The sequence below is a fragment of the Ascaphus truei genome (genome assembly GCF_040206685.1).
Source record: "Ascaphus truei isolate aAscTru1 chromosome 12 unlocalized genomic scaffold, aAscTru1.hap1 SUPER_12_unloc_4, whole genome shotgun sequence".
In the NCBI taxonomy this organism is placed as follows: Eukaryota; Metazoa; Chordata; class Amphibia; order Anura; family Ascaphidae; genus Ascaphus; species Ascaphus truei.
The window spans coordinates 346,958-370,205 of record NW_027453840.1 but is presented as its reverse complement, the minus strand read 5'-3'; the positions used below and the strand labels follow the sequence as shown (position 1 = coordinate 370,205).

The 23,248-nt window shown below is 40.6% G+C and overlaps 5 non-coding genes across 5 annotated transcripts; 3 read left to right on the top strand and 2 right to left on the bottom strand.

Moving 5' to 3' along the window:
• The first annotated feature begins 174 nt into the window (after positions 1-174).
• Positions 175-256, top strand: TRNAS-UGA (transfer RNA serine (anticodon UGA)). The gene has a single exon. It is a non-coding gene; the product is annotated as a tRNA-Ser (tRNA).
• A 7,865-nt stretch (positions 257-8,121) lies between these two features.
• On the bottom strand, positions 8,122-8,214 carry TRNAI-UAU (transfer RNA isoleucine (anticodon UAU)). The gene is given in 2 exon segments: positions 8,122-8,157; positions 8,177-8,214. It is a non-coding gene; the product is annotated as a tRNA-Ile (tRNA).
• A 379-nt stretch (positions 8,215-8,593) lies between these two features.
• Positions 8,594-8,675, top strand: TRNAS-AGA (transfer RNA serine (anticodon AGA)). The gene has a single exon. It is a non-coding gene; the product is annotated as a tRNA-Ser (tRNA).
• Positions 8,676-11,191: 2,516 nt separating this feature from the next.
• On the bottom strand, positions 11,192-11,284 carry TRNAI-UAU (transfer RNA isoleucine (anticodon UAU)). The gene is given in 2 exon segments: positions 11,192-11,227; positions 11,247-11,284. It is a non-coding gene; the product is annotated as a tRNA-Ile (tRNA).
• Positions 11,285-11,663: 379 nt separating this feature from the next.
• Positions 11,664-11,745, top strand: TRNAS-UGA (transfer RNA serine (anticodon UGA)). Its single transcript has one exon. It is a non-coding gene; the product is annotated as a tRNA-Ser (tRNA).
• The last annotated feature ends 11,503 nt before the right edge of the window (positions 11,746-23,248 follow it).

Below are 23,248 nucleotides of genomic sequence, written 5' to 3'. Positions count from 1 at the left end.
AACATTTTACAAAGATAATGTTGTTTAAACAATGTGTACAAACAAGTCATGTATTTCTCTTTATGAAAATGTTCTCATGGTTATTTAGTTCATATTGGTCATCATTCATTAGTGAGTGTTACCCATATCCGCTCAAGAGCCATCTGTGTGACTGTATTCAGTACTACCAGCTATGTAGTCATGGCCGAGTGGTTAAGGCGATGGACTTGAAATCCATTGGGGTTTCCCCGCGCAGGTTCAAATCCTGCTGACTACGTTGACTTTTTCAGTGGTAATGTGTTGTTAAAAACTTCACTGCACTTTGCATTTTGTTTGTATCTGCTTGGCAAAGCAATCTTTACTTACTGGAATATGTGGCACACTAAAGAAGAAAACACTCTGAATTCTTCAAACATTTTCCAAGTTATACATTTTAGGGTGCTGCTGGCTGTAAAACATTTAATAAAGAACTCCATTTCAATAAATGCATTGTCTTCTATTGATAAGTATCTCTATGCTGCAACATAGTGCTAAGAGGTCATTTGTGTGCAATACTTTGCACAACATAAAATAGAGGAGAAACGGCTTACCCCTACAGAAATAACTTAAGGTGACAAAGGATAATGAGCACTTTAGTGTGAGAGTGAGGGAATTCTTCCACTTTATAATTACAGATAATATTTGAATTCTTCTTAAGGACTGTGCTAAGTACTGCATGTATTGATATGTGTACATTCTTTACAGTCTGCCAAAACTATATTGTTTAAATATAATGGGAATAATCAATGTTACAGTTCAACGGCTTATCACACTTCAGCACAAATAGCTTTTTTGTTATGAAAAAGCATTTGTAATGTTTTATTGTTATCATTCACAAAAGATAAGCAGTGCTTTCTAAACCTGTTGAAGAAATAAACAACTTAGCTTGAATTTTACTGAAAAATTGTCATTAATGTACTGTAATAATTGTACTGTAACTTCCTGAAGTTTACAGAAAATTAAGAAATTAATCAAATGTAAACTTTATGGAATCTTTTGTGAAACAGAATGATTCGCATTAAGAACAAATGTACTTTGTACTTTGATATTAAATTCAGAGACAGAACATTTTATATTAAAATCAGATTTAATTTTTTGGGGGGTTCAATATGATCTTATAGGGGTTCTGTATGTTTTTGTCTTGCAGATTAACAAAATTGAATATCTAATTCTTGGACATGTTTATTTTGTTGATACTTTTGCCATAGTCTGCATATTGATAATTCCCTCTAGATACCCAAGAGATCAATGTTGGTATCCCTCCAACCTTTGTATGTCAAAATTGATCAAAAGCAGAAAAAAACAAGATAAATGCTGCACACCAAAAACTGAAAACTGTAACTGATACTTGTTGTTACTGGTGCTCTTGATCCAGGGGAGTCCCTCTGAATGACAGACTCCAAAGTCAGCAAAAAAAACAGAGGGTTCAGTGCTCTACGGTGATAAAGCTCTGTGAAATAACAACACAAGTCTGAGGTTATATTTTGCAGAATGACAAATAAGTTTATTGCTTGTGCGGTGCACACGCAGAGGAGAGTTTCAAAATAAAACCCTCCCAAAGACATGGTGCATACAGGCATTATTTATACACAAAATACTAAACCCACGCCCCCTCTACAAGGTTGCGTGTCGTCACTACGTAAGCGTAAAAGGTAAACGAATTATGCACACGAATAGATTGAGTTGATGACATTATGGGATGTCTAAATGAGATGATTCAGCAATAATACTTTATTAAGCTGGTGACCTTTTCTCTATATACAGAAACCATCCCTATCAGTCTGGCCTTTTTCATAACATTGGCACTTTGCTCAAGGTTTTTCAAGGTTTTTGGCTTAGCTGAACCGCTCAATATCAATTGGAACTTCAGAAGAAAAAATGTATTTTAAACTAACGTTCATTCCACTTTCATACAGACAATAGACAATATCAGGCACCTAAGATGGATGCTGACTCAAAATGGTTGCTTAGATCCCCGTGCTGTTATGTCAGACCCTCCCCTTACGTCAAATTCTCACTTTGTCACTCCCTCCTTTTTATTCTTAAAACATAGCTTTTGAGAATTAAGTTAATGATGATAGTCCAGGGATAACTCAGAGGACAAGGGCGCGTGCCCTTCACTGTCATAGTCTCGTAAGGCGCTGCGGCCAATATGTCTTTTGATGAATTGAATAACTGTGATCGGCATCTTCTTTCTTCAAGGTACTGCTGTTTTCTGGCATCTGTAAAGAGTGGCATCCGAATGGGGGAGGGGGTCGCACACCTGTGGATCATACCTTTGCAACACGTGACACACCCACAAATGAGAGGTGACTCCCAAATTCACCCCTTTCTGGCAAACCCATTCTAGATTACACAGCAATTTTTACAATAACCACTGCTTACGGACACCTTTGGAAAAAATAAATGGTTAATTCGTTATAACATACATCACATATTCAGTTAATAGACAAATGATTTTGTATAAGACTTCACACTAATGTCTTGCTTTACATAATCTCTTTGCACAGTGCTGAGCACATGGTCAGCTTTATAATTTTAAAGACACTGCATATTCATCTGACTAAAGAAAAAATATTTTCTATAAGACTTGTTTCCAGGCAAAGAGCCATTTTGTTTCTGGGCGTTTCGCCAATTGACCCTGAAAAGATAAGATAACGGTACACCACAGCTTCTTCCTGAAAAATAATAATTATTGGATTAGAACCTTTGCTTAAAGTTTAAATACATGGAGCTTTATCCAGAGCCCTAAGAACTACATTTTTTATGGCCTCTTAAAAATTAACCCACAGGCTTTTATATAGCTAGGTTTATATAACTTCTTAACACATAAATAACTCCACACGCTCATGCTATCTCCCTACACTCAGTTCTTTTTAATGCCTTCTGTTTTGAACTTTCATAGTTTCACTGACTTCATTCACTACAAATTTATGCTATCCTGTTGCAATTCTGTCCTTTCTCAAGCTACACAAACCTATTTCTCTCCATTAGTCAACACTCAAAAGTCTAACCCTCACTAACTCTTCCTTCACCTCACCTCAGGACTTTTGCTGACTATTTTAAGAAAGATGTTGAATTCATACACCAGAACATTCCCTCTTTTTCCTCCTATCCTACTCCTGCTTCCTACTCTCTTCCTGCTTTCCTTGACTCTTTTTCCACTGTATCAGAAGAGAATGTCACCATCACTGTTGATCTCCTTTCTCCCTCTAATCTGCTACATTTCCATTCTCCTTCAAACATGTATTAGTTATACCATGACTCAAAAATAGCAAGCTTGACCTTACCTGTCTTTCTAACTACTGAACTTGTTTTGTATCCTCTTGCTTGCTCCATTTTCTCCACACCCCTTCTCTCCTTAACCATCTACAATCTGACTTCTGCACTGCTCCCTCCACGGAGACAATTCTAACTAAAATAACTGATGACCTATAGGCTGCCCCAGACAGAGGTCATTACACTCTGCTCCTATTACTCTCTGCAGCATTTGCCTCTGTGGACCACACTCTTCTCTTTTCTCTGTACACACTCTCACTAGGTGACCTAATAACATCTGTTAGGTTTAAATATCACCTCCATGCTGACAACCCCCTCATTTACTTTTCAAACCCTGACCTTACACCTGCCATACAAACCTAAGTTTCTGAATGTCCCTCTGTTATCTCATCCTGGAAGGCCCTCTTTCACCTTAAATTTAACATGGCAAAAACAGAGTTCCTCATACTTCCTCCCAAACCTGACCCTATTATCTAGTTTCACATTACTCTTGAATCTTCCATGCAGTAGCTCAAGCACGCTGCTTAGGGATCACTCCCAACTTCTCTCTCATATTCTACTCTTTCATTCAAAACATTTCTATAACTGTCGCTTTTTCCTCCACAATATCACAAAGATACACCTGTTCCTCTGTTGCTCAACTATTAAAACTCTGATTCAGACCCTCATTCTCTCCCCTCTTGCTAACTGTAATTCCCTGCTATCCCAGCTTCCTGACTTTCACCTGTCTTCCCTACTATCTCTCCCAAACGCTGCTGCCAGAATCACTCTACTCTTTAAACTCTGATTCTGCATTTCCCCTCCTGAAATTCCTCTCCTGGCTTCTAATCAAAGCCTACTGCTTCTGTACGCTCTCCCTACCTACCAATTAGATTGTAAGCTCCTCAGAGCAGTGACTTCTCTTTGCTCAACTTTTACTTTTATGTCTGGATCACTTATTCCATGACCTCTTACCTTTACCCTTTGCTACCTATATGATTACGACGTGCACCACTCCTGTGAAGCGCTGTGCATATTAATGGCGTTATATACATGAAAACATACAATACAATATATACTTCAAACAATGCTTATGAGCTTTTACCCACATTTTTAAACACAAAATATTCCCAAACATCTTAATCCTCTAGAAATAAAATTGAAATGTGTTTTTACTCGTTAAACACAATACAGAACACACACAATACAAAAAAAATTCTCTCACACACAGCCACACAACATCACAAAAATAACAAACAAATAAAAGAAAGACATTTCTCCCCTATTACCCAACAATTTCACCCTGCAACTATTAATAAAAGTTCTCTTCTCTTTCTTTATTCTCATAAATAACCTGACTTTAAAACTACTCTGATGCTCCGGAGCTTTCTGAGTTAAACTTTCGTATCTTAGCACATTCCTCGCGCTGGAGAAAAAAAAGTGGGGGCACGCTCTGTGCTGCTGCGATTTTGAAACTCTTTCTATCAGACCTTTGATTTCATTGTGAGCAAAAAATATTCATGTTTTCGTACGTACTTGCAAGTTTTTGGATGGTGATTTGTGCACACGTGATACTTAGCATGGTTTATCTTTCACACAGGTAATCATTCAGGAAAAATTCATTAGGGTATCAAATCCATCTAACCACTCTCCATTAAGGGCGCAACAATTTTACTTGCCGGCACCGAAACTTGAGTTTATATCAGGAAATGATTTATAACCACTTATTGCATGTGGGGAAATGGAAGGAAAAGCTTATACGTTCACAACTGATTTCTGCGGTGTCCGCCAGCCGGGCACGCCATGCTTGACTTTTGCAACAAAAACCTCATAAAATCCAAAGATTTATACTACCATAGACACACAGGGATTACTGAAAGTTAGAAGGTTCCACTATGAGCCCTTGCGTTCGCATTCTTACGGATAAGAAAACCGGTGCGGCTACTCATAGTTTCACTCTTCCTTCAATAGTAATTTATTGCAAACAAACTTTTTTCATTGGGGTGGCATGTTTTTCACTGGGACTTGCATGTGTATTTTCATTTGAACTTGCATGTATTTTCATTTGAACTTGCATGTATTTTTCATTGGCCAACAAAACATATTTATATTGTCTCTTCTTGTTCTCTGTATCCATTCTTTATAATCTTTGTCTGCAGACACACAACCTCTAACGGCAAATTCTGAGAACTTTGGTTTCCCATTATTCTCCTCTTACAGTAATCAAATTTAATTGACCTGTACAATACTTCTTCGGTTACAGAAATCAAATTTAATTGACCTGTACAATACACCTGATACAATAATCAGCGCAAGCTGATTACGTACAACTCTTTTGGCATGTTATTGTTCTGATTTTTTCACCATAACTATACCCAAGAAAACACTTGAATTACTTCAGCGGGTCCAACCCAGTCCTGATAAACCTTATACTTCTATAACATGGATACAGATAAGACCTTCTAAACAGATATCCATAAATAACTTCATTTGGTATGTTACTGACAAGACAGAGCAAATGTACAATCAGGGACCCTTCCTGCTCAGACAAGAAAAATATTTATCACAACCCAGGACAGTCTGAAAAACAATCCCTTACGCATACAAACACTCACCTTCATCACCAAAACACCAAAACTTTTAATGGGACTCTCACCTTAATCCCAATAAAACTTAAAACTTAACACTTTAAAATGGATACAGGAACAGACAAATAAACTTATTTGACACTGCTAGGTTAACCCGTCAACACAGATTGAGACACCCTTCAAAACACATCTCTCTACACATCACTCAAAACAACTTTTTAAACTCAGGCTTTCCTTAAAAGGTGCCTTTTACCTTGATTCTTATGAGCGCTCAGATTTGAGTGACCGAGGAGTGGTTTTTCCAGGTGCTCAGCTTCCGGTGTTTTTTGGGTTTCTATTCGGTGCGCCATCTGATAAAGCTCTGTGAAATAACAACACAAGTCTGAGGTTATATTTTGCAGAATGACAAATAAGTTTATTGCTTGTGCGGTGCACACGCAGAGGAGAGTTTCAAAATAAAACCCTCCCAAAGACATGGTGCATACAGGCATTATTTATACACAAAATACTAAACCCACGCCCCCTCTACAAGGTTGCGTGCCGTCACTACGTAAGAGTAAAAGGTAAACAAATTATGCACACGAATACATTGAGTTGATGACATTATGGGATGTCTAAATGAGATGATTCAGCAATAATACTTTATTAAGCTGGTGACCTTTTCTCTATATACAGAAACCATCCCTATCAGTCTGGCCTTTTTCATAACATTGGCACTTTGCTCAAGGTTTTTCAAGGTTTTTGGCTTAGCTGAACCGCTCAATATCAATTGGAACTTCAGAAGAAAAAATGTATTTTAAACTAACGTTCATTCCACTTTCATACAGACAATAGACAATATCAGGCACCTAAGATGGATGCTGACTCAAAATGGTTGCTTAGATCCCCGTGCTGTTATGTCAGACCCTCCCCTTACGTCAAATTCTCACTTTGTCAACGGATTTAAAGAATTTATTATATCAAATACACAACGTTTCAACCATCAAAAAGTGGTCTTTCTCACTTGAGAAAGACCACTTTTTGATGGTTGAAACGTTGTGTATTTGATATAATAAATTCTTTATATCCGTAGAGCCCTGAACCCTCTGTTTAAAATTGATCAAAAGACATGATTTTTTGAGTGAGTTGCAAAGTTTAAATGTGTTGGAATATTTTATTCTATGCTTAAGGCATTTAAAATATCTTTAATATTAACATCAAGCCTTGTTCCTTCATATTTACTTTAACTGTGTTACTCAAATCTTCAATGTGGTTTTAACATGTTTTCCTTTAGCTTGCTATGTAATTGGCAAAAAAAAAGAAGATTCTTTATTCCTCTTCTATGTTGTCATTTATGATTGCCCACTCTGATAAAGCATAAAGCATAAAGCAAGTAAAACTGAAAGAAAAGGTGGTCGTACATGCAAAACTTCTTTCAGCACTCTTGATTTCTACCACATACAAGATCCACTCACCTATAGCAATAAGAGAATTTATTCAATTGAAGACTCTGGTGAAATAGCATGGGGTTGTGCTACAGTGAGGATTAACTCTTAAGAGGGATTTATACTTGTTTGGATTTAAAAACAAAAAGTAGAAAGCTTTTGTTCCACCACCGCCATTCAGGTGCAAATTGTGTTTGAAAAAATATTTCAGGCTTGATTGAAAGGTAGAATGTGACTTTGCTAGGGTGAATTTTAACTCTTAATGAGGTTTTGTATTGAGTTTAGATTTGTTTATTAATCATTCTCAGGCGGTAGGTGGAGGAAATGTAATAACAACAGATTATGAGAGAGATGAGAAGTGGTTTACATATGGTGAGCAAGATACGAATGTGAGAGGTGAATAGTTGGGTTAAGAAGGGGGGATAGGCTGACCCCTACTTAGTACAGATAGACAGGATGCTCATTAAAGATTGACTTTTTAGGATATATACATCTGGAAATATATGTATCCTCTAGACCCAAATAATGGGTAGCATTGGCTCCACTGGTGTATTTTGGTTTGAAAAAAGGAAGAATTTGCTTGGACAGCTCTCATTTTTTTTATTTTTTTAAATCATACATCATCAATTACCAATATCTTCTTGCCCACATTGAGACACCTATTGAATTTGACTGCTTTACATGCGCTCCAATGTAAGCCAAATAGCAAAATGCGGAAATGTTGTTTTTAATGTAAAAGATTACATTTTACAATTTACATCCATAGGCCTTTTATTTAACATTGTATACATTCAAACAATGCTATTGGTTGATGAAACAAAAAAAAAAGGGTTTGCTTCAGGTGAGGCTTGAACTCACAACCTCGGCATAGCTTAGCATATACTGACATATAAGTACCATGCGCTAACCGATTACGCCACTGGAGCATGTTCCTGTAATGATCCATCTTCTTCTTGCCCCAATTGCCCTCCAACTCTGCTCTTTTAATCTCTGACATCCAAGTTAGATCATTTTCCCATTACTCCTTTTAACCCCTTTTCTTTTTTTCTGCCTCAGATCTGTTTCATACTGTACATTGAATGTGGTTAACAAAAAGTATTTCTCGTCATTTTTCAAAAACCCAATAGAAGCAACATTTTACAAAGATAATGTTGTTTAAACAATGTGTACAAACAAGTCATGTATTTCTCTTTATGAAAATGTTCTCATGGTTATTTAGTTCATATTGGTCATCATTCATTAGTGAGTGTTACCCATATCCGCTCAAGAGCCATCTGTGTGACTGTATTCAGTACTACCAGCTATGTAGTCATGGCCGAGTGGTTAAGGCGATGGACTAGAAATCCATTGGGGTTTCCCCGCGCAGGTTCAAATCCTGCTGACTACGTTGACTTTTTCAGTGGTAACGTGTTATTAAAAACTTCACTGCACTTTGCATTTTGTTTGTATCTGCTTGGCAAAGCAATCTTTACTTACTGGAATATGTGGCACACTAAAGAAGAAAACACTCTGAATTCTTCAAACATTTTCCAAGTTATACATTTTAGGGTGCTGCTGGCTGTAAAACATTTAATAAAGAACTCCATTTCAATAAATGCATTGTCTTCTATTGATAAGTATCTCTATGCTGCAACATAGTGCTAAGAGGTCATTTGTGTGCAATAGTTTGCACAACATAAAATAGAGGAGAAACGGCTTACCCCTACAGAAATAACTTAAGGTGACAAAGGATAATGAGCACTTTAGTGTGAGAGTGAGGGAATTCTTCCACTTTATAATTACAGATAATATTTGAATTCTTCTTAATGACTGTGCTAAGTACTGCATGTATTGAGATGTGTACATTCTTTACAGTCTGCCAAAACTATAATGTTTAAATATAATGGGAATAATCAATGTTATAGTTCAACTGCTTATCACACTTCAGCACAAATAGCTTTTTGTTATGAAAAAGCATTTGTAATGTTTTATTGTTATCATTTACAAAAGATAGGCAGGGCTTTCTAAACCTGTTGAAGAAATAAACAACTTAGCTTGAATTTTACTGAAAAATGGTCATTAATGTACTGTAATAATTGTACTGTAACTTCCTGAAGTTTACAGAAAATTAAGAAATTAATCAAATGTAAACTTTATGGAATCTTTTGTGAAACAGAATGATTCGCATTAAGAACAAATGTACTTTGTACTTTGATATTAAATTCAGAGACAGAACATTTTATATTAAAATCAGATTTAATTTTTGGGGGGGTTCAATATGATCTTATAGGGGTTCTGTATGTTTTTGTCTTGCAGATTAACAAAATTGAATACCTAATTCTTGGACATGTTTATTTTGTTGATACTTTTGCCATAGTCTGCATATTGATAGTTCCCTCTAGATACCCAAGAGATCAATGTTGGTATCCCTCCACCCTTTGTATGTCAAAATTGATCAAAAGCAGAAAAAAACAAGATAAATGCTGCACACCAAAAACTGAAAACTGTAACTGATACTTGTTGTTACTGGTGCTCTTGATCCAGGGGAGTCATTGTGAATGACAGACTCCAAAGTCAGCAAAAAAAAACAGAGGGTTCAGTGCTCTACGGATTTAAAGAATTTATTAAATCAAATACACAACGTTTCAACCATCAAAAAGTGGTCTTTCTCACTTGAGAAAGACCACTTTTTGATGGTTGAAACGTTGTGTATTTGATATAATAAATTCTTTAAATCCGTAGAGCCCTGAACCCTCTGTTTAAAATTGATCAAAAGACATGATTTTTTTGAGTGAGTTGCAAAGTTCAAATGTGTTGGAATATTTTATTCTATGCTTAAGGCATTTAAAATATCTTTAATATTAACATCAAGCCTTGTTCCTTCATATTTATTTTAACTGTGTTACTCAAATCTTCAATGTGGTTTTAGCATGTTTTCCTTTAGCTTGCTATGTAATTGGCAAAAAAAAAGAAGATTCTTTATTCCTCTTCTATGTTGTCATTTATGATTGCCCACTCTGATAAAGCATAAAGCATAAAGCAAGTAAAACTGAAAGAAAAGGTGGTCGTACATGCAAAACTTCTTTCAGCACTCTTGGTTTCTACCACATACAAGATCCACTCGCCTATAGCAATAAGAGAATTTATTCAATTGAAGACTCTGGTGAAATAGCATGGGGTTGTGCTACAGTGAGGATTAACTCTTAAGAGGGATTTATACTTGTTTGGATTTAAAAACAAAACGTAGAAAGCTTTTGTTCCAGCACCGCCATTCAGGTGCAAATTGTGTTTGAAAAAATATTTCAGGCTTGATTGAAAGGTAGAATGTGACTTTGCTAGGGTGAATTTTAACTCTTAATGAGGTTTTGTATTGAGTTTAGATTTGTTTATTAATCATTCTCAGGCGGTAGGTGGAGGAAATGTAATAACAACAGATTATGAGAGAGGTGAGAAGTGGTTTACATATGGTGAGCAAGATACGAATGTGAGAGGTGAATAGTTAGGTTAAGAAGGGGGGATAGGCTGACCCCTACTTAGTACAGATAGACAGGATGCTCATTAAAGATTGCCTTTTTAGGATATATACATCTGGAAATATATGTATCCTCTAGACCCAAATAATGGGTAGCATTGGCTCCACTGGTGTATTTTGGTTTGAAAAAAGGAAGAATTTGCTTGGACAGCTCTCATTTTTTTATTTTTTTAAATCATACATCATCAATTACCAATATCTTCTTGCCCACATTGAGACACCTATTGAATTTGACTGCTTTACATGCGCTCCAATGTAAGCCAAATAGCAAAATGCGGAAATGTTGTTTTTAATGTAAAAGATTACATTTTACAATTTACATCCATAGGCCTTTTATTTAACATTGTATACATTCAAACAATGCTATTGGTTGATGAAACAAAAAAAGGGTTTGCTTCAGGTGAGGCTTGAACTCACAACCTCGGCATAGCTTAGCATATACTGACATATAAGTACCGTGCGCTAACCGATTACGCCACTGGAGCATGTTCCTGTAATAATCCATCTTCTTTTTGCCCCAATTGCCCTCCAACTCTGCTCTTTTAATCTCTGACATCCAAGTTAGATCATTTTCCCATTACTCCTTTTAACCCCTTTTCTTTTTTTCTGCCTCAGATCTGTTTCATACTGTACATTGAATGTGGTTAACAAAAAGTATTTCTCGTCATTTTTCAAAAACCCAATAGAAGCAACATTTTACAAAGATAATGTTGTTTAAACAATGTGTACAAACAAGTCATGTATTTCTCTTTATGAAAATGTTCTTATGGTTATTTAGTTCATATTGGTCATCATTCATTAGTGAGAGTTACCCATATCCGCTCAAGAGCCATCTGTGTGACTGTATTCAGTACTACCAGCTATGTAGTCATGGCCGAGTGGTTAAGGCGATGGATTTGAAATCCATTGGGGTTTCCCCGCGCAGGTTCAAATCCTGCTGACTACGTTGACTTTTTCAGTGGTAACGTGTTATTAAAAACTTCACTGCACTTTGCATTTTGTTTGTATCTGCTTGGCAAAGCAATCTTTACTTACTGGAATATGTGGCACACTAAAGAAGAAAACACTCTGAATTCTTCAAACATTTTCCAAGTTATACATTTTAGGGTGCTGCTGGCTGTAAAACATTTAATAAAGAACTCCATTTCAATAAATGCATTGTCTTCTATTGATAAGTATCTCTATGCTGCAACATAGTGCTAAGAGGTCATTTGTGTGCAATACTTTGCACAACATAAAATAGAGGAGAAACGGCTTACCCCTACAGAAATAACTTAAGGTGACAAAGGATAATGAGCACTTTAGTGTGAGAGTGAGGGAATTCTTCCACTTTATAATTACAGATAATATTTGAATTCTTCTTAAGGACTGTGCTAAGTACTGCATGTATTGAGATTTGTACATTCTTTACAGTCTGCCAAAACTATATTGTTTAAATATAATGGGAATAATCAATGTTATAGTTCAACTGCTTATCACACTTCAGCACAAATAGCTTTTTTGTTATGAAAAAGCATTTGTAATGTTTTATTGTTATCATTCACAAAAGATAAGCAGTGCTTTCTAAACCTGTTGAAGAAATAAACAACTTAGCTTGAATTTTACTGAAAAATTGTCATTAATGTACTGTAATAATTGTACTGTAACTTCCTGAAGTTTACAGAAAATTAAGAAATTAATCAAATGTAAACTTTATGGAATCTTTTGTGAAACAGAATGATTCTCATTAAGAACAAATGTACTTTGTACTTTGATATTAAATTCAGAGACAGAACATTTTATATTAAAATCAGATTTAATTTTTGGGGGGGTTCAATATGATCTTATAGGGGTTCTGTATGTTTTTGTCTTGCAGATTAACAAAATTGAATACCTAATTCTTGGACATGTTTATTTTGTTGATACTTTTGCCATAGTCTGCATATTGATAGTTCCCTCTAGATACCCAAGAGATCAATGTTGGTATCCCTCCACCCTTTGTATGTCAAAATTGATCAAAAGCCGAAAAAAACAAGATAAATGCTTCACACCAAAAACTGAAAACTCTAACTGATACTTGCTGTTACTGGTGCTCCTGATCCAGGGGAGTCCCTGTGAATGACAGACTCCAAAGTCAGCAAAAGAAACGGAGGATTCAGGGCTCTACGGATTTAAAGAATTTATTATATCAAATGCACAACGTTTCAACCATCAAAAAGTGGTCTTTCTCAAGTGAGAACCCTCTGTTTAAAATTGATCAAAAGACATGATTTTTTGAGTGAGTTGCAATGTTCAAATGTGTTGGAATATTTTATTCTATGCTTAAGGCATTTAAAATCTCTTTAATATTAACATCAAGCTTTGTTCCTTCATATTTACTTTAACTGTGTTACTCAAATCTTCAATGTGGTTTTAGCATGTTTTCCTTTAGCTTGCTATGTAATTGGCAAAAAAAGAAGATTCTTTATTCCTCTTCTATGTTGTCATTTATGATTGCCCACTCTGATAAAGCATAAAGCATAAAGCAAGTAAAACTGAAAGAAAAGGTGGTCGTACATGCAAAACTTCTTTCAGCACTCTTGGTTTCTACCACATATAAGATCCACTCGCCTATAGCAATAAGATAATTTATTAAATTGAAGACTGGTGAAATAGCATGGGGTTGTGCTACAGTGAGGATTAACACTTAAGAGGGATTTATACTTGTTTGGATTTAAAAGCAAAACATAGAAAGCTTTTGTTCCACCACCGCCATTCAGGTGCAAATTGTGTTTTAGGCTTGATTGAAAGGTAGAATGTGGCTTTGCTAGGGTGTATTTTAACTCTTAATGGGGTTTTGTATTGAGTTTAGATTTGTTTATTAATCATTCTCAGGAGGTAGGTGGAGGTAATGTAATAACAACCGATTATGAGAGAGGTGACATGTGGTTTACATATGATGAGCAAGATACGAATGTGAGAGGTGAATAGTTGGGTTAAGAAGGGGGGATATGCTGACCCTTACATAGTACAGATTGACAGGATGCTCATTAAAGATTGCCTTTTTAGGATATATAAATCTGGAAATATATGTATCCTCTAGACCCAAATAATGGGTAGCATTGGCTCCACTGGTGTATTTTGGTTTGAAAAAAGGAAGAATGTGCTTGGACAGCTCTCATTTTTTTATTTTTTTAAATCATACATCATCAATTACCAATATCTTCTTGTCCACATTGAGACACCTATTGAATTTGACTGCTTTACATGCGCTCCAATGTAAGCCAAATAGGAATATGAGGAAATGTTTTTTTTATTATTTTTTTTTTTTTATAACTTTGGTTTTATTGAGTTTTTCAGCAAAGAACATGTACAACAAAATCTTCACCATACATTGTACAAAGAAATTGTGTTACAAACTGACATTTCTCACAAACAGGTATTGGGATACAGCTAACAGAAAAATAAAAATAAAATAAAAAGGGGGGGGGGTGTAGGGGAGAGAGGGGATAGGGAAGGGGGGGGAGGGTGGTGTTGTGCGGGAGTCAATCCCACTAGAACCAATAGAATCGTGTAGTTTCAACTCCTAAGGGTTGTTATATCCTTAGCACCTCCAGGTGAACCTATCCACCCGAAGCCTTAGGTACCCACTTCGCGAGCCTGCCGAGGATATTCTTGGCACTATGTGTTCTGCGTGATTCTTACGCTCAGCGTTATTCAAGGGAAAACGCATCTATTACTATCAAAGCAGGATAGTATCTCTTCCTACTCCCGGGATGTCCCTCTGGTCCAACCAAGGTGTCCAGGTTTTTAGATAAATTTCGCCAGTGTCATTAACTAGACTTGTTAATTTCTCCATCTGGCATACAAACCAAATTCTGTTCCGAATCTTGGGAATTAGGGGAATTTCGGGTTGCTTCCATAGTGCTGCGATCTCGCACCGAGTAGCTGTTGCGAAATAAGCAACTAGTTTATTACTTGATTTAGTCCACCCCAAGGACGGTCTGTTCAGCAGAAACCGCCACGGGTCCATGGAAATTTTAAGATTTAGAATCTTCTCAAGCCAATCTCTGATTTTTCGCCAAAGCGGTTTAATCCTCGGGCAAGACCACAGCATATGTAGCAAATCAGCCGTTGCTCCGCACTGCCTAGGGCACAGGGGGGAGTACCCTGGTACGAATTTAGATAATTTCAAGGGAGTGTGATACCATCGCATTAAAACGTATATGCGTTTTCCCTTAAAGTTGTGCATATAGAGCTCTTGGCAGATGCCATAATTATTCTATTCCACTCTTCAGTCTCTAGGACTTCACCCAGATCTCTCTCCCACTGATCCATGTACCTCAGTTTGTGGCCAGCTTGTACTCCTGAACCGATCACCTCTTTGTACAACAGCGATATGAGTCCCCTGGTATCCGTCTCAACTAGACAGAGCTTTTCAAACTTGGTTAGTGGGGGTCGTGGGGTAACGCTAATGTAAAATGCTCGCAATTGGAGAAATCTAAATATTTCTGAGGGGGGGACATTTGATTCCTCTCTAATTTGTGCAAAGGGCTTTATATCTTTGCTCCCCTCTAGATCTCGGAGTCTATGTATGCCTAATTGCTTCCAAATTGAAAATTCCTTTCTGTACAAGCCTGGAGCAAAATCTGGGTTGCCCCACAATGGAGTCATCAGAGATCCTTTAGATAGCAGATTACATTTACTTTTATTGGCCTCCCAGATAGCCAGCGAGTTCGCCACTGAGGCCAGCGGCTTCTTCAGCAGCTTCAAGGCTGTTTTGGGTAACCATATCAAGCTTTTTAACTCGATTGGGGAGCAAGCTTCACTTTCCAATGCAACCCACCTTTTCGAATCCGGGTTTACATGCCATTGGGAGATTTGGCTTAATTGTGCCGCTTTGTAATAAGATAACAGACAAGGTACCGCCAGACCCCCTTCCAATGTTGGCTTTTTTAGAATCATACCCTTTACTCTCGGTTTTTTTCCTTCCCATATGAATTTGGATATAGCAGACTGAAGTGAGAGTATATCCGTCAGTCTGAGTGGCACCGGTAATGTCTGGAACAAATATAGTATACGTGAGAGGAGATTCATCTTTATACTATGTATCCGTCCGATCCATGAGATTTTAAAAGACGCCCACTTTCTCAGCTCTTCCTTCAGATCGCGGATCAGTTTGGGGAAGTTTGCCTGGTAGATACTATTGTAATCTTTGGGGACTATAACCCCTAGGTATTTCACCCCTTTTTTCGGCCAATTAAAGTTGAAATTGAGCTGTATCAACTTTTCTGTCTCTTTCAGGAGGCTTATATTCAGGGCTTCAGACTTAGATTGGTTGATCTTAAAGCCTGATATATCATTAAATTTCCCTAGCAAGTTGAATAGGTTCGGCAAGGAAGTGAGCGGCCTTGAGATTGTGAGCAAGACATCGTCTGCGTAAAGAGCTATTTTATGCGTTTGTGTGCCCGTCTCTATGCCTCCCACATCTGGATTATTTCTAATCTGTGCTGCTAAGGGCTCTATACACATTGCGAATAGAAGGGGGGATAATGGGCACCCCTGTCTGGTGCCGCTTCTGATTTGGAGCGGGTCCGACGGAAATCCCTGGTGGATCACCCTGGCTGCCGGTCCCTGGTATAGTGACAGGATAGCATTGATCACCCGCGCTCCCATCCCAAACTCTCCAAGCATGGCCCTCAGATATGGCCAGTCAATCCTGTCGAAGGCTTTTTCAGCATCCAGACTCAACATCATAACTGGGATCTTACGTGTATTGGCTATATCTATCAGATCAATGATCCGTCGCGTGTTATCTGCAGCTTGTCGACCCATAATTAACCCGACTTGATCTGGATGTATGAGTCTGGGCAGGATGTGACTTAATCGGTTGGCCAGCAATTTAGCATATATTTTGATATCGGTGTTAATGAGCGAAATGGGCCTGTAACTTGAGCAGTCTAATGGGTCTCTCCCAGGCTTATAGATTACTGAGATGGACGCTTGGAGCATCTGTTCCGGGAATGCAGCCCCGTCTAGCACCGCATTGAACATTCTGAGGAGGTGAGGCCCCAGGAGCTCAATGTATTTTTTATAATAAAGGTTGGAGAACCCGTCAGGTCCAGGTGCCTTGGCGGGTTTGAGGCTCTGAATAACCTGGGTAAGTTCCTGTAAAGTAAAATCTGCTCCTAAAACTTCCCTTTCCGAACCACTCAATCTTGGTAGGTGTGCGCCCTTCAGGAAGTCCTTCATGGCCCTTTTGGTTTTACCATTATGTGCCACCTTTTCACCATTATAGAGGTTCTCATAGAAACTCCTGAATTCCTCCACTATCAGTTTTGGGTTGGCTGTTTTGGCTCCTGTTTTTAGCCGTAACTCCCGGATACTATAATTTGGCTGTCTATTCCTCAATTTGTTGGCCAGTAAGGTATCTGGTTTGTTTGACTTATCATAGAATAGCCTTTTGGACCAACTCACCGTGTTATCTGCCTGGGAGGTCAAGACTAAGTTAAGCTCGACTCTAGTGTCTTGAATTTCTTTGAGAAGGGCCGAACTCTGGTCTCGTTTATGTTTGAGTAGTAATTCTCTAAGCTTATTTTGTAAGGTATTGATTTTCCAATTCCTTTCTCTTTTTTTTTAGCCGCTAATTTAATTAGGGTCCCCCTCAAGGTTGCCTTGTGTGCTTCCCACAGTACAAGGTGGGATTGAACACTACCCGTATTAATTTGGAAAAATTGATCTATTTCTTTACTAATTATTTGTTCGGACCCTGGGACCTTCAACAGTGCCTCATTAAGTTTCCAATTTGCTCCCGGCCTGTCCAGAAATTTTTGTGTGCACCGTAGCTCTATAGGTGCGTGATCCGACCATGAAATATCATGGATCCCTGAGTGGGGGATCTTCGGGACCAGTCTGCTAGAGACAAAGAAGTAATCGATTCTGCTATAGGATAAATGGGGGTGCGAGAAAAAGGTGTAATCTCTTTCTAACGGGTGCATCTCCCTCCAAATGTCTATTAGTTGGCTATCCCTAAGACCTTTCAGGAGGGCATCTATATATGACTTTTTGTTAGCCTTCTGGGGGCCTGACCTGTCCATCCCTGGGTTGATCGCTACATTGAAATCCCCTGCCACAATTAAATCCCCCTTGGCTACTGATCTCAGTGTGTCAAAGAACCCGTTAATGAATGAGGGGTCTTGCTCACATGGAGCGTATATTGTAGCCAGCGTTATAGGCTGGGTTTGTATAGTGCCTACTAAGACTAGGTATCTACCTTCTTTATCTCTCTTAACTACCTCTTCTATAAATGGGACGTTGTTATGAAGCAAGATTGCCACTCCTCTCTTCTTTTCCGTCCTTGCAGAGGAAAGGTAAAACCGCTTGAAGCTCTTATCCCAGAATTTGGGGGCGCTTTTGCCGCTAAAGTGCGTCTCTTGTAGAAACACTACGTCGGCCCGCTTGCGTTTGTAATCCGCTATAGCTATTCGGCGTTTGCCCGGGCTATTTAAACCTTTAGTGTTGTGGGATATCATAGTCAACGACATGGTGTAGTGGGGTTGTTGTTATCGCTGTAAGTGCTGTCTATATTGTAGGCCCCTTTAGCCTCTGAGCTCTCTGGTCCATCTACTTCAGTCGGGGGTTGCGCCCGCACCACAGGGGAAGGGGGTGGAAGGGGGGGGGTGGAAGGGGGGGTGGGGACGGGTAGGGGGTAACAAAACAATTGAGAGGCCGAAGCTGACCTTGGTCAGCAATGGTCCCTTGGCCCTCAGGCGAACCTTGCGCCCTGGAATGCCCGGTGGGGGCTTCCTAACTCCCAACCACATCTTGTGGCCGGGTGCCCGAGGGACTTGTCTGTGCATGATGGAGTGACCCATTCGTGCACAGCTTGAGTCGCAGGTGGCCGGCCCAGGTGGTCCCGAACCCGGCACCATCTACACATTATATGTAAACAATATAGAGAGAGAAAGAGAAAAAAGGAAGCAATGCTTCTCCCCCTCCTCTCCCTCTCCCTTAGGCATACATTGTGTGTCATAGCAAACCGACGTGTAAATCACAAAAACTATTTACAGTGAAACAGTAGAACTAGTTAAGTCCTTTTCGTCTTCCCCAGCCTTCTTTGTGTCGTCTCCCAATACGACTGGTGGCGATCATAGTGTCCCAATAAAGTGTGCAGTGTGTGGCCCCCTCTCCTCCCATCCGTGGGCTAAACCCGGGGGGGTCTCCCCCTTACGCTAAGTGTGACCTAGGGTTAACATTTATGAGAGACAGAGTAGTGAAAAGTCTCGGACTGTAGCCTCCATCATCTCTCCTGTGCGTATCGTTTATTCACGTCATCCCTCCCCCCCCCTCCCCTCCCTTCCCTTGCTACCGGGCTCTTTGACTCCATAAAGGGGGTGCTGATTTTTCTGGAGTCCTCGGGTAAATGGTGTCCGGTCTCGGAGCAGCGACCATGTGTGGCGATGTCCACCTTGATGCTACCCCTCTCGTCGAAACAGCCCCGAACTCCCCGCTCCTCCTCTCAGGAGCTCCCGACTGTAAGGGTTGGAGAGAGATGTTAATTATATGACAATGGATAGTGGCATTCCACCCTGAGAGGGAACCACCTTCAGCCTATTCTTTCTATCTCACCTACATCCAAGCTCTCTCACCTGAGATTATCATCCTCCCTCCCTCTCCTACCTCCCTTCCAGAAGCAGGGCCCTTTCTCTTGTTTACGAGGGTGTTCTCTCGTCTTTGCAGATCCCCTTTCTAGATTCTCTATTCGTTCTCTCCCTCTTCCCTCTCCCGCTCTTTCTTACCCCCCTCCTGCTTATCCTCTCCCTGTTCTCTCCTCCTTCCTCCATACTCTTCGTCCCTTCTACCTGTCATCCTTCCCCTCTCTGACCCCTTCTTGCTCTCTCTGAATGCCTTACCAACCTCCCTCCTCATTCCTCTTGCCACCTTCTGCACTTCCCTCTGGTCCCCCCTACCCCCCTCCCTTCCCCCTTCTTGCTCTCTCTGAATGCCTTACCAACCTCCCTCCTCATTCCTCTTGCCACCTTCTGCACTTCCCTCTGGTCCCCCCTACCCCCCTCCCTTCCCCCCCCTTTCCCCACCCCTCCCTACTATAGAGATCAACTTATGTCGTGCTGCTGGAGTCTGTGTTGCTCATCCTCCCGAACCAGTCCGGCTTCTGCTTCCTCCGTCGCCAAGGTTCCTTCTGTTAGATGGGTCCCCCGGATCTGTTCGCTGCTTTAGGTCATCTTTTCACCACACGGGGGTGCCCTCCGCCAGTCTATCGATCGACTAACCTTCAGTCGAAATACCGCCGTCATCCCCTAGGTATCTCTCTCCGGTCGGACCCCCAATGCCAGAAGCAAGATAGCCGCGACTCCAGATCCCCCTACCAGAGGATCCCTGTGACAGCCTTCTTAACTAGCTTTAAGAACATGGCCGCATCACTCTCTTCTCGTCACCCGAGGGGATCAGATCACAAAGTACTTCTCTCTGTTAGATTTTGGGCCGGGGAAGGCTCCTTTAACTCCTGGCACGGGGGTAGAGAGCCACAAGGCAGCCCTCAGTCCTTGCGTTTGCTCCCTGACGGCTCCACACGCTGCCAGGACGCCGCCGGAATAGGAGCTTCAGCGGGGACCTGTCGTTCGGGGCTCGGGGGAGAGACCGGTAAGTCCAACTTTTTTAAGAATTCTGCTCCTCCCTCCAGCTGTTTCAGGGTAATGGCCACTCCGTTTTTGATTACCATTAAGCCGAAGGAAAAAAGCCAGCGGTAGCGAATTTCATGATCCCTTAGGACTCTGGTGACAGCTCCGAGGGCTCTTCTTTTTAACAGGGTTTGTGGGGCTAGATCCTGGAAGACCTGCAGTCTCACCCCTTCAAATTCCAGGGTCTTGGCAGTTCGGGCAATTTGGCACACCTTATCTTTAATTTTGAAATAATGAAGCCTAATGATGATGTCCCTCGGGGGGTCACCCTGTTGTGGTTTAGACTGTAGGGCCCAGTGACATCTGTCGAATTGCAGTTCAGCCTCAAATTTATCCGGCAGTATATGTTGGAGCCAGTTTGAGGTGAAGTCCTCTGGATCTGACACGGATTCCGGGACTCCTCGCAGGCTTATGTTGTTACGCCTGTCCCGGTTCTCTGCGTCCTCCTGTCGGTCCTGCAAGTCAGCAATCTGTCTGTGTAGTTGGGCCATGGACTTGTCATTTTTTTGATGGTAAGTAGCATGTGCGTCCACTTTATTCTCAAGTGTGTTTGTTCTTTCCCCTATGCTATCTATGTCCTGCCTAAGCTTCCATAATTCTTTCTGGAAGAAGGACTTCATGTCCGAGCAAAATGCCTTCATATCAGTTCTCGTGACCCAGTCCTGATCTGTGGCCCCCGCTCTGCTTGCAGGTCTGCTCGTGGACCTGTCGCTTTCAGAGTCTGAGCCCGCCATTTGCCCGCTGTCTTCCCCTCCACTCACTAGCGTCGGCTCTCCTTTTTGGAAATAGTCGGTAACCACGGAGGTTCTTTTGCGTGTAGCCACTTTCTTTGGCATCTTTGGGTGTTCCGATTTCTAGGCTGCTGTGTTTCACTGTTGATCGTCGGTTTTTTATGCTTTTATTATTTAATATTGGTGCCGGCTGGGACGGAGCCTCTCACTTAGGCATCCATAACCCTAGTCGCCGCGCATGCGCCCTTTTCTTTCTTTTTTAATCTGAGGTGGCCATGCATTGGGGAGCTCAACATCAGCGGAGGCGTTTCTGCACAGTGGCCGTATGATTCTGACAGCAATTTAGTGAGGCAAGATGATCTCTCCTCTCTCACCCCAAGCCGCAGCACCCAGCTCCTCAAATCTGCCTTTCTTGAATTCAGGGAACCAATTTGTTATTGCAAACAGTGTAGAGTCATATAAACCTGCTTTTGCAAGTGATATTACAGCCTCTACAATCCCTTAGTGTGGTTAGGCTGCTTTTTTTTTTTTTAAATGTATATTTATTTATTTACTGTCTTGTGGGGAACTGATTCTTTAAATCAGCCCTGCGGCGGCCATTTTGGATTTGGCTGACACGCAGGCTGGAACGCATGGAGCTCGGCTGCTCCAGCCCCTGCAGCAGCTCTGCACAGACTTCACCTCGGAGGCACCAGGATGCGGAGGTAAGCGGAGGGAGCGCAGGTAAACAGGGGGAGATCGGCATGGCCCATGGCTCACCCCGCGCGGCCGCTGGTCAGGAGAAGGTAGATCTTGTACCGAGCCCCCTCTCCCTCACTATGCGGCCATTTTAGACTGCCAGAAGCCGCGCCAGAGCCCCGCACCACCTCGGCCAGCACCCCCAGAAGCCCCAATCACCCCCACAGCGGAGTGGAGCAGGCAGAGGAAGGGGGAGCAGGCAGAGGAAGGGGGATATATAGAGGCGCTCTCCGGCTGGGGACAGGTATGCCCGGGGCTCCGCTCCGCTCACCCACCGCTACAGGGCAGTGACGGCCATTTTGGGTGATATTCAGCCTCTCCTAAGCCTCGTGCTGCCCCAGGCTGGAATATTTATGGGATAATTATGGGTTACTCACCCAGTTCTCCCTCTTGTGAGCCTGCCCTTATTATAGCTCTTGCTCTCTGCGGGCAGGGGAAGCCAGGGGAGAGTTTGACACCGGGTCACGATCCTTGAAGGAGCTCTGCTCTGGGGCTGCAACTGCTGTTCTGCACAGTAGGCCCCAGTACCCAGGTTATTCATAAGATATCCAAATTAATGTCTTATATATGTATTTATGTCCTTGAAATGATCAGCGCGTCTTGGGTTATTCAGATTTGAACAGTATCACTTAGTTTGGTGTAGTATGAGCTAGGATGGTTATAGATGTTTAATCACACTTTTGTGGAGCTACAGCATCACACAGCCATCTTGTTTCGGCTCCAAGCCCCGCCTCCGGAAATGTTGTTTTTAATGTAAAAGATTAAATTTTACAATTTACATTCATAGGCCTTTTATTTAACATTGTATACATTCAAACAATGCTATTGGTTGATGAAACAAAAAAAGGGTTTGCTTCAGGTGAGGCTTGAACTCACAACCTCAGCATAGCTTAGCATATACTGACATATAAGTACCGTGCGCTAACCGATTACGCCACTGGAGCATGCTCCTGAAATGATCAATGTTCTTCTTGCCCCAATTGCCCTCCAACTCTGCTCTTTTAATCTCTGACATCCAAGTTAGATCATTTTCCCATTACTCCTTTTAACCCCTTTTCTTTTTTTTATGCCTCAGATCTGTTTCATACTGTACATTGAATGTGGTTAACAAAAAGTATTTCTCGTCATTGTTCAAAAACCCAATAGAAGCAACATTTTACAAAGATAATGTTGTTTAAACAATGTGTACAAACAAGTCATGTATTTCTCTTTATGAAAATGTTCTCATGGTTATTTAGTTCATATTGGTCATCATTCATTAGTGAGTGTTCCCCATATCCGCTCAAGAGCCATCTGTGTGACTGTATTCAGTACTACCAGCTAT